We start from the raw sequence: 9,059 nt of genomic DNA, 5'->3' as shown, positions 1-9,059 counted from the left end.
AGTACAGAAAACATCATTCCACAGTGATATATCTGCACCCGTGTTTATAGCAGCACAATTATTTTTTATTTAAAGAGAAAGCAAAACAAAACAAAACAGTAAAGGGGTACAAGTAATACAGAATTTCAAGAAAAAAACATACAGTAAGAAATCACTAGTTAATAGATTACATATTGTCATCTTAGAAACAGTTGTCCAAATTACAAAATTAAAGCATATAAAGTGGACATTCATACAGTGAGACTGCAGACAGTTCTGTTCAATGATCCAACAAAAACTCAGTAATATGGTTTTCTACCCTACACACTTAAATATATATGCAGTTATATTCTTTAGATCATTTTCTTTTCCTCTCTTTTTTCAATAATAATTACATTTTTTGGGTTTTATTACTCCCATGCTTCTTATTACTTTTTTTTGAAGAGAATAAAACCAAACATGAAAAGCAAAACAGAGTCAGTTAGAACAGAAGGATGGACATAGTACATGATGCAAAATTAGAATACCAGGTGATCAAAAGTGGTTACCATTGTGCCTCTTGCTATTTTTAAATTGAGTTGCCTATATCATCAGGTATAATAGAATTGATCAAAACAGTACAGAACAAGACCAGTAAAACCTACACTGGAGACTGTACAGGACTTCAAAAAAAGGATAATAGTCAAAGCATAATGGGCATCATAGTATATCTTATTGCCTTCAAAGTGGTTGCCTATACCCTCAAACTTACTACTATCAAATAAAATAGAATATAGAATAATCAGACAGAACAAGATGGGGAAAACAATACTGGGGTTCAAATCAGATTAATAGGAAAACCAAGAAAGTTACTCTAATATGTCCCGCTATTTTTAAATTTAGTTTTCCCTTAATTAAAAAAGTGAGAGAAAATAGATTAATTTTAAAAAAGGGTGGAGATTGAGATAACAGAGGACATTGTAACAGAACAACGCAGGTCAGAACTGAACAATTCAAGTGTCATTGTGTTTCACCACCTGATAATCTAACATAATAGTAGTAGCCATAGAGCCTCTTTCCTTGAATTATTTGAGTGTAACTTCGTATGCTATAACATCAAGCATATCAAGACAGTGTGAAGCCATTCAAGAGAATGCAAGAATTACAGGGTATTTAGAACCAACTAATAGAAAACAAACAACGGTTTCTATATTATCTCTCTGCCTATAAAGAAGTTTGTTTATACTATAGGATATAGTGAAATATAGTAAGTTACATCATGTTAAAACCAGTGGAAACAGATGTACCACAGCTTGATGGGACTTCAAAACAAGTTGATATTAAATCAGCACTAGCTTTTATGTTGTGTTGTTTTCTTCAAAATTGCTATTTGTTCTCTCATAGATACTAAAATAAAACAACCAGGTTAAAACCATTGCAATTAATGAGTGAAAACATTACGTGACTTCAAACCAATATGACTGGGAATCATGATTACCACATACTTTTATGTATTCTTATCATTTCTTACATTAGGGGAACTATTTGGTATTTATACGTGTGAGTTTGATTTATTTCACTTATGAGTATGGTCTCAAGCTGTGTCCATTTATTTATAAATGTCTCAATGTGATTGTTCTTTATAGCTGAGTAGTACTCCATTGTATAAAAATACCACAACTTTTTTATCCATTCCTCGGTTGATGGACACTTAGGTTGTTTTCAAGATCTGGCTCTTACAAATTGTGCTGCTATAAACATAGGTGCACATATATCACTGTGATATGATGCTTTCAGCTCTTTTGGGAATATGCCTAGAAGTGGTATAGCTGGGTCAAATGGGGCTTCCAGTCCCAGTTTTCGGAGAAATCTCCCGACCGAACTCTACAATGGTTGCACCAGTCTACACTCCCACCAACAGTGCAGGAGAGTTCCTTTTTCCCCATAGCCCCTCCAGCATTTGTTGTTGGTGGTTTTCTTGATCTTGGCCATTCTTTCAGGAGTGAGATGAAATCTCAGTGTGGTTTTAATTTGCATTTCTCTAATGACTAATGATGATGAACATTTTTTCATATATTTATTTGCCGTTTGTATTTCTTCATCTGAGAACTGTTTATTCATCTCAGATGCCCACTTTTGGATTGGGTCTTTGAATTTTGGGGTCTGATTTTTTATAATTCTTTGTATGTTTTAGACAGAAGTCCTTTGTCTGAGGGGCAGTTCACGAAGATTTTTTCCCAGTTTGTTGGTTTACTCTTTACTATCTTGGGGCTTTCTTTTTACATGCAGAAACTTTTAAATAAGAGGTGATACGAGTTATTGACTCTGGGAAGTATTTCCCATGCGGTTTGAGTCCTATTCATGAATTCTCTACGTATTCCTATGTCTTCAAGGATTTTACCCAATTTGTCTTCCAATAAATTTACTGTTTTTGTTTTAATATTTAGATCTTTGATCCATTTAGATTTTATTTTAGTACATAGTGATAGGCATGAGTTTAGTTTTAGTTAAAGGCATATGGAGAGCCAGTTTTTCCAGCACCATTTATTAAAGCGACTGTCGTTTTCCCAGTGAGCATGTTTGGCCCCTTTATCGAAGATAAGATGGTTGAGTGTGTTTGTAGTTGTGGTTGTATCTTCTAATCTATTCCACTGATCTCCAGCTCTGTTTTGGTTCCAGTACCATGTCGATTTCACTACGGTTGCTTTGTAGTATAACTTCAAGTCAGGGATTGTGATACCTCCTGCCTTGCCTTTGCTGCTTAGAACTGTCCTAGCTATTCTACGTCTCTTCTCACTCCAGATGAATTTTAGAAGTGCTTTCTCAAGTTCTATGTGGAATGTTGATGGTATTTTTATAGGTATTGCATTGAATCTGTATAAAAGTTTTGGGAGAATGGCCATTTTCACAATACGTATTCTTCCTATCCATGAGCAAAGGATGTTTTTCCATTTTCTGAGATCATCTTCAATTTCATTTTTCAGTTTGTTATAATTTTCCCTGTAGAGGTCTTTCACTTCTTTCCTGAGAGCAATTCCTAGATATTTCATTTTTTTGGTTGCTAGTATGAAAGATGTGGCATCTCTTATTTCTCTCTGTGTGACTGTGTTGTTAGTGTATAGGAATGCTATTGATTTTTGAGTATTGATTTTATATACAGCTACATTACTAAATTTATTTATTATATCTAGCAGTCTTTGAATGGAGTTTTGGGGATCTTCTATATAGTGTATCATGTCATCTGCAAATAATGATAGCTTAAGTTCTTGTTTTCCTATCTTTATGCCTTTTATTTCTCTCTTGTCTAATTGCTTTGGCTAGTATTTCCAGTACTATATTAAATAGGAGTGGTGACAGGGGACATCCTTGTCTTGTGCCTGATTTTAAAGTAAAGGCCTCCAATTTTTGGCCATTTAGTATGATATTGGCTGTTGGTTTGTCATAGACGGCCTTTATTATATTGAGGTAAAGACCATCTATTCTAATTTTGTTCAGGTTTCTTATCATAAATGAATGTTGGACCTTATCAAAGGCTTTTTCTGCATCTATAGAAATGATCATGTGGTTCTTACTTTTGGCTCTATTGATATAGTGTATTACGTTTCTTGATTTACATATATTGAACCATCCCTGCATGCCTAGGATGAATCCCACTTGGTCATGGTGTATTGGCTTCTGGATGATTTGCTGCTTCCTATTCACCAATATTTTAATGTGGATTTTTGCCTCTGGGTTGATTAGGGAGATTGGTCTGTAGTTCTCTTTTTCAGTTGGGTCCTTTTCAGGTTTTGGTACTAGAGTAATATTTGCTTCTAGGAACGATTTAGGAAGGATTACTTTCCATTCAATTTCATTGAAGAGTTTGAGAAGTCTTGGCATTAGGTCTTCTTTGTATTTCTTGTAGAATTCTGCAGTGAATCCGTCTTGGCCTGGGCTCTTCTTTGTAGGTAAGGATTTAATTATGTTTTCAATTTCATTAATAGAAATTGGGTTATTCAGTAGTTTTACATCTTCATGACATAGCCTTGGTACTTTGTATGCTTTTAGGAATCTGTCCATTTCCTCTGTGTTATCAAACCTTTGAGGGTAGAGGTTTTCAAAATAGGTGTTGATGATTTTTTGTATTTCTATAGGGTCTGTAGTGATTTATCCTCTTTCATTCCTCATTGCATGAATTTGAGATTTTTCTTCCCTTTTAAAAATAAGATTGGCTAGGAGCTTGTCAATTTTATTTATTCTTTCAGAGAACCAACTCTTTGATTCATTGATTTTTTGATTGCTTTTTTTAGTCTCTATTGCATTGATTTCTGCTCTGATTTTTATAATTTCTTCTCTTCTTTTGGCTTTGGGGCTACCTGCTATTCTTTTTCTACATGTTTGAGGTGTAATATCAGGTTATTAATTTGTATTAGTTCTGTTTTCCTGATGTATGAACTCAGTGCAATAAATTTTCCTCTGAGGACAGATTTCATTGCATCCCACAGATTCCGCTAAGTTGTATTTGTGTTTTCATTTTCTTGTAGGTAGTGTTTAATTTCTTCTTTAATTTCCCTTGTGACCCACTGATCACTCAAGAGTGTGTTATTCAGTTTCCATGTGTTTGAGGTAATTTTGTAGTATCTTTTATCATTAATTTCTAATTTCATAGCGCTATGGTCCAATAGCACGCAAGGGGTAATTTCAACCCCTTTGCATTTATTTAGATATGTTTTGTGAATTAATATATGGTCTATTTTAGAGAATGACCCACGCACTGTTGAGAAGAATGTGTATTCTGTTGTTGTTGCGTGGAATACTCTCTATATGTCTATTAAGTCCATTTGTTCACAGGTGCAATGCAGTTCTTTTATTTGTTTGCTGATTTTCTGTCTGGTTGATCTGTCCATTGGTGTCAATGGTGTGTTAAGATCTCCTGTTAGAGTCGTGTTAGTGTTAACTTGGTTTTTCATTTCTGTTAATACTTGTTTTATATAACTGGGTGCTCTGGGATTTGGTGCATATATATTTAAGATAGTTATCTCTTCCTCTTGGAGTTTTCCCCTAAGCAGTATGTAGTGACCTTCTTTATCCCTTCTGATCATTATTGGCTGGAAGTTCACATTGTCTGCAAACAGAAGCACCACTCCCGCATTTTTGTGTGTGTGTGTGTGTTCCTGTTGCATGAATTATTGTTTTCCATCCTTTAACTTTCAGTCTGTGGGTATCCTTTTGAGTTAGATGGGTTTCTTGTAGACAACATAAGGTTGGATTTTGTTTATTGATCCATTCTGCCAGTCTGTTTCTTTTAATTGGTGCATTGAGACCATTTGCCATAATGGTTGTAACTGTTATATATTGGTTTATTGTTGACATGTTATCTTTCTGCTGTTGCATCTTTATCTTTTGGTTCTGTTTAATTGTCTGCTTTGTTTAGTGGTTTTTTTCCTAAATGTATCTAAGCTGTCTTTCAGTATTCTTTGCAGGGTTGGCTTGGTGATCATGTAGTTTTTCAGCTGTTTTTTGTCATGGAAGTATCTTATTTCTCCATCCATTTTGAAGGACGGTTTTGCAGGGTACATCAGCCTAGGTTGGACATCGTTTTCTTTAGGATCTGAAATACTTCACTCCATGCTCTTCTTGACTTTATTGTTTGTGCTGAGAAGTCTGCTGTGATTCTGATAGGTTTTCCTTTATAGGTGATACGTCTTTCCTCTCTGAAAACTTTTATTATTCCATTGTTTTGTTTGATTTCTGGGATGGTCATTATTATGTGTCTGGTTGTAGTTTTATTTTGATAATCCTATTTAGAGTTCTATATGCTTCATTGATCTCGATATCAGTTTGCAATCTCATGTTTGGGAAATTTTCAGCTATTACTTCTCTAAATATCCTCTTGACATCCTTTATGTTGTCCCCTTCTTTTTCATTTATCCATATCAACCTTATGTTGTTCCTCTTTGCATCATCTTGCAGGTGTTGAATACTAATTTCCTGATTTCTTGTTATTTTAAAAAGATCTTTCCTTTCCTGTTCACTGGCTACAATGTTGTCTTCGAGGTCTGAAATTCTATCTTCACATTCACTGAGGCAGTTTTTACAACTTTCCATGGAGTTTTTGATTTCCTGTATATCTCTTTACATCTGCTTTATATATTCTGTTTGTTTCTTATATTGTTCATCCCGGGATTCTATCTTTTTGTTTAGTTCCTCCAATTTTTTAATTGTGTCTTCTTTATATATGTTCAGCATCTCCTTCATTTATTTTATGATTTCTTCTTTTACCTGAGAAATTATTTCTGGTTTGAATACCTTTAAGGCTTCCCAGAGTTGCTTCTTCATTTCAGTTACTATTATTTCAGGTATTTCAGGTATGTGGCATATATTTTCTTGTATGCACATGGCTCCTAGGCTTTCTTGGGATGGGCTGGATATTTGAGATTGCATTTTGGTCTTTTGTTTTGTCATTTTCCTATATTTTCCAGCTTCAAGTGTTGTTCCAAGTGAGGGAGAGAGGTCAGCCAGGATGGGATGGAATTCCCTGTGCCCTCCTGACTCACTGATCTTGACAGGAAGCTGGGGCCTGGTCCCCAGGCGAAGAAGAGAGTTCTGCTGGGGTGGGGTGGGGTTCCTTGCCTCTGCTCCATTTAATCCTTATCACAGGAAGCCTGGGTCTGGCCCCTAGGAAACAAAGAGAGCTCCACCAGGCTGATGTAGGGTCTCTGCCTCCACTGGACTTACTTGTCCAACAGGAAGCTGGTTCCTGGCCCCCAGGCCAAGAAGAGGGTTCCGCGCCTGTGCTAGACTTACTGGTCCTGACATGGAGGGCAAGAGAATTTTCAAAGTAACTCATTCCAAAACCCAAAAGAAAGGCAAATGAAGTAACTGCCCTTATCGAACATTTTATGATCTAATTTTGATGATTTAGCAAGAGACGTCACATAGTAACTAGTGTTATGTATTTGGAGGCATACGTCATGACCTTAGCTCATTCGTACACACTGCGAGTGCCATGTCTAAGAGATTCAGGACAGAGTTTAATAAAAACACCTTTGGAGCTTATTAGCACTAGACAGAAATAGAAGTAGCTGGCTTCTACTTGGCTGCTAATAACTCACTGAATTTGTGGCTTGGTCTCCCTAACAGTTATATGGCCTCTGATATCTCCTGGGCTGGTTAGGATAATGGGCAGTGGCCAGGCCTTTCTGACCACACACTCCTCTTTCCAGATTTTGGAAGATATAGTTATAGTTCTCCAGTGAGTCCATACTCTGAATGAGGAACTGACATTCAGAAGCGCTGTGCAACCTCTAGCCTCCTAGGTGTGGATTGTGGGAAGTTATGCTGCCACAGTGGGACACAGTTAACATAACGAGCAGGCTTCGTTTCCATTATTCCTCTTCAAATGACTCCATCTCATAAATGCTGGGAAAGTTTATGCTGAATCTCTTCTGAAGATTTTCTGAATTAGCAAGAAGAAACAACCCCAGGCGAAGTCAGCACACCAACACTCTTCCTGCACAAATTAAACGAAGTCTCTGTGGATGATTTAATTGTGGCTTCTCTGGGTGACTGGAGTGAGAATCTGTGGCTGTCCCCATGGGCATCTAATCCCTAGAGGACCTGAAATCTGCAGAAACCCCTCTGGATACTGACAATTGGTCTCCAATATCCCAACCTAACTCTGGCATAATTTTCGAGGGACCAGTCTAAGTGTCAACCTCGGTTGTTGGTTTATTGCTTTTAAAGTAAAAATTGCCCTTTTTATTAAATGACTTTCCTTTCTACTAATATATCACTAACCTGCAACTGTGTCCATGAGGAAAAAAACCAAAAGAATCCCCAGTTAAAACTATGCCACAGGCAACAGGATATTCCTTTCTTAGAACTGTTCATCACTTTGCAAGTATTCAGTCTTCCTGTCTTCCTCCTGTTTGTCTTCCCCTCAGTGTGTGGCGGGTCAGAGAATATTTTATAATCTCCACCTAATGAGTCCTTTCTTCTAGTGAATTCCAGAAAGCTTCTCTGTTTAGTTCTGCCTCTAGAGATCTTCAAAGAAGAACTTCACCAATAGCCTCTGCTCCTTCATGGGCGAGACTTGCTCTTTGGAGATCTGAAGTGAAACTGTGTGATATCGAAAGCACAAGGTGAGTTCCTGGCTCTGCTCTGTCGATGTTCTGCTCAGACTGTGCTCTTTATATTCTCTTGCTTCCTTTCATATTCTTTAGAGCTCTGATATCATGACCGTGTACATTAGTAAGGAAAAGGGTACTTTATCCAAATAAGAGAAGATGGGATTAATGCCATGGTTTAACATCTCTGCAGACCACACAGTACTTAGCAAATGTGTGTTGAGACAATCCCCATACAAAAAATGAATGAATGAAAGAAAGAATGAATGAAATGAATCAGGGAGTGGACAGGACAGGACTCTGTCTAAGAGCATGTTATGAACACATGGTTGTAGGTTACTGAGCTCAGTCTCATGCTGAACTTTGGTCTATTTAGAGGCTCTTTATCAAAGTGTTTAGACTTAGTCCGAGGAACCCACATGCAAATTTCCTTGTGACCATCACATGCACACACTTAGAGCAAAACAAAGCTGCTCACCAAGCACTGCTTACACTTTCACTTGAAGTTCATCTCTACTTTCAGTTGTTTTCTATGTATCTGAGTTAATATTTGTGAATACACAACAGAGCAGCTGTAAATTTGATCTTCTACCTGTGTTAGGAGATGGAACTAATAACGGCAATAGTAGTTAATATAATTTTTTTAAAAATGCTTGTTTTGACTCACCATTCATTTCAACATCCATTAATAAATCATGACCTGCTTTTTGTGAACTACTGTGGTTGATCAATTTGTTTAGTTAATTAATTTTTAAAACCTTCTCTAAAATAAATTCATGGAAGACTTACTTGCTGGAGATTTGAGGAATACAACAACTTAAATTACTAATATGTATAATAAATATAATTTTTATTTTAAAGCAAAACACACAAAAAAGGATAAAAATGATACAGAATTTAAGAAAAAATAGCAGGAAATCAACACTAGTTAGTGTATATTAGATATTGTTATCTTAAAAGTGTTTAAATTACAAGGTGCAGGCATTTAAATAT

The sequence above is a fragment of the Cavia porcellus genome, unplaced genomic scaffold, assembly GCF_034190915.1.
Source record: "Cavia porcellus strain 051 isolate PalLab524CR breed Dunkin Hartley unplaced genomic scaffold, mCavPor4.1 scaffold_17, whole genome shotgun sequence".
Classification (NCBI taxonomy): domain Eukaryota; kingdom Metazoa; phylum Chordata; class Mammalia; order Rodentia; family Caviidae; genus Cavia; species Cavia porcellus.
This window is presented reverse-complemented; position numbering follows the sequence as displayed.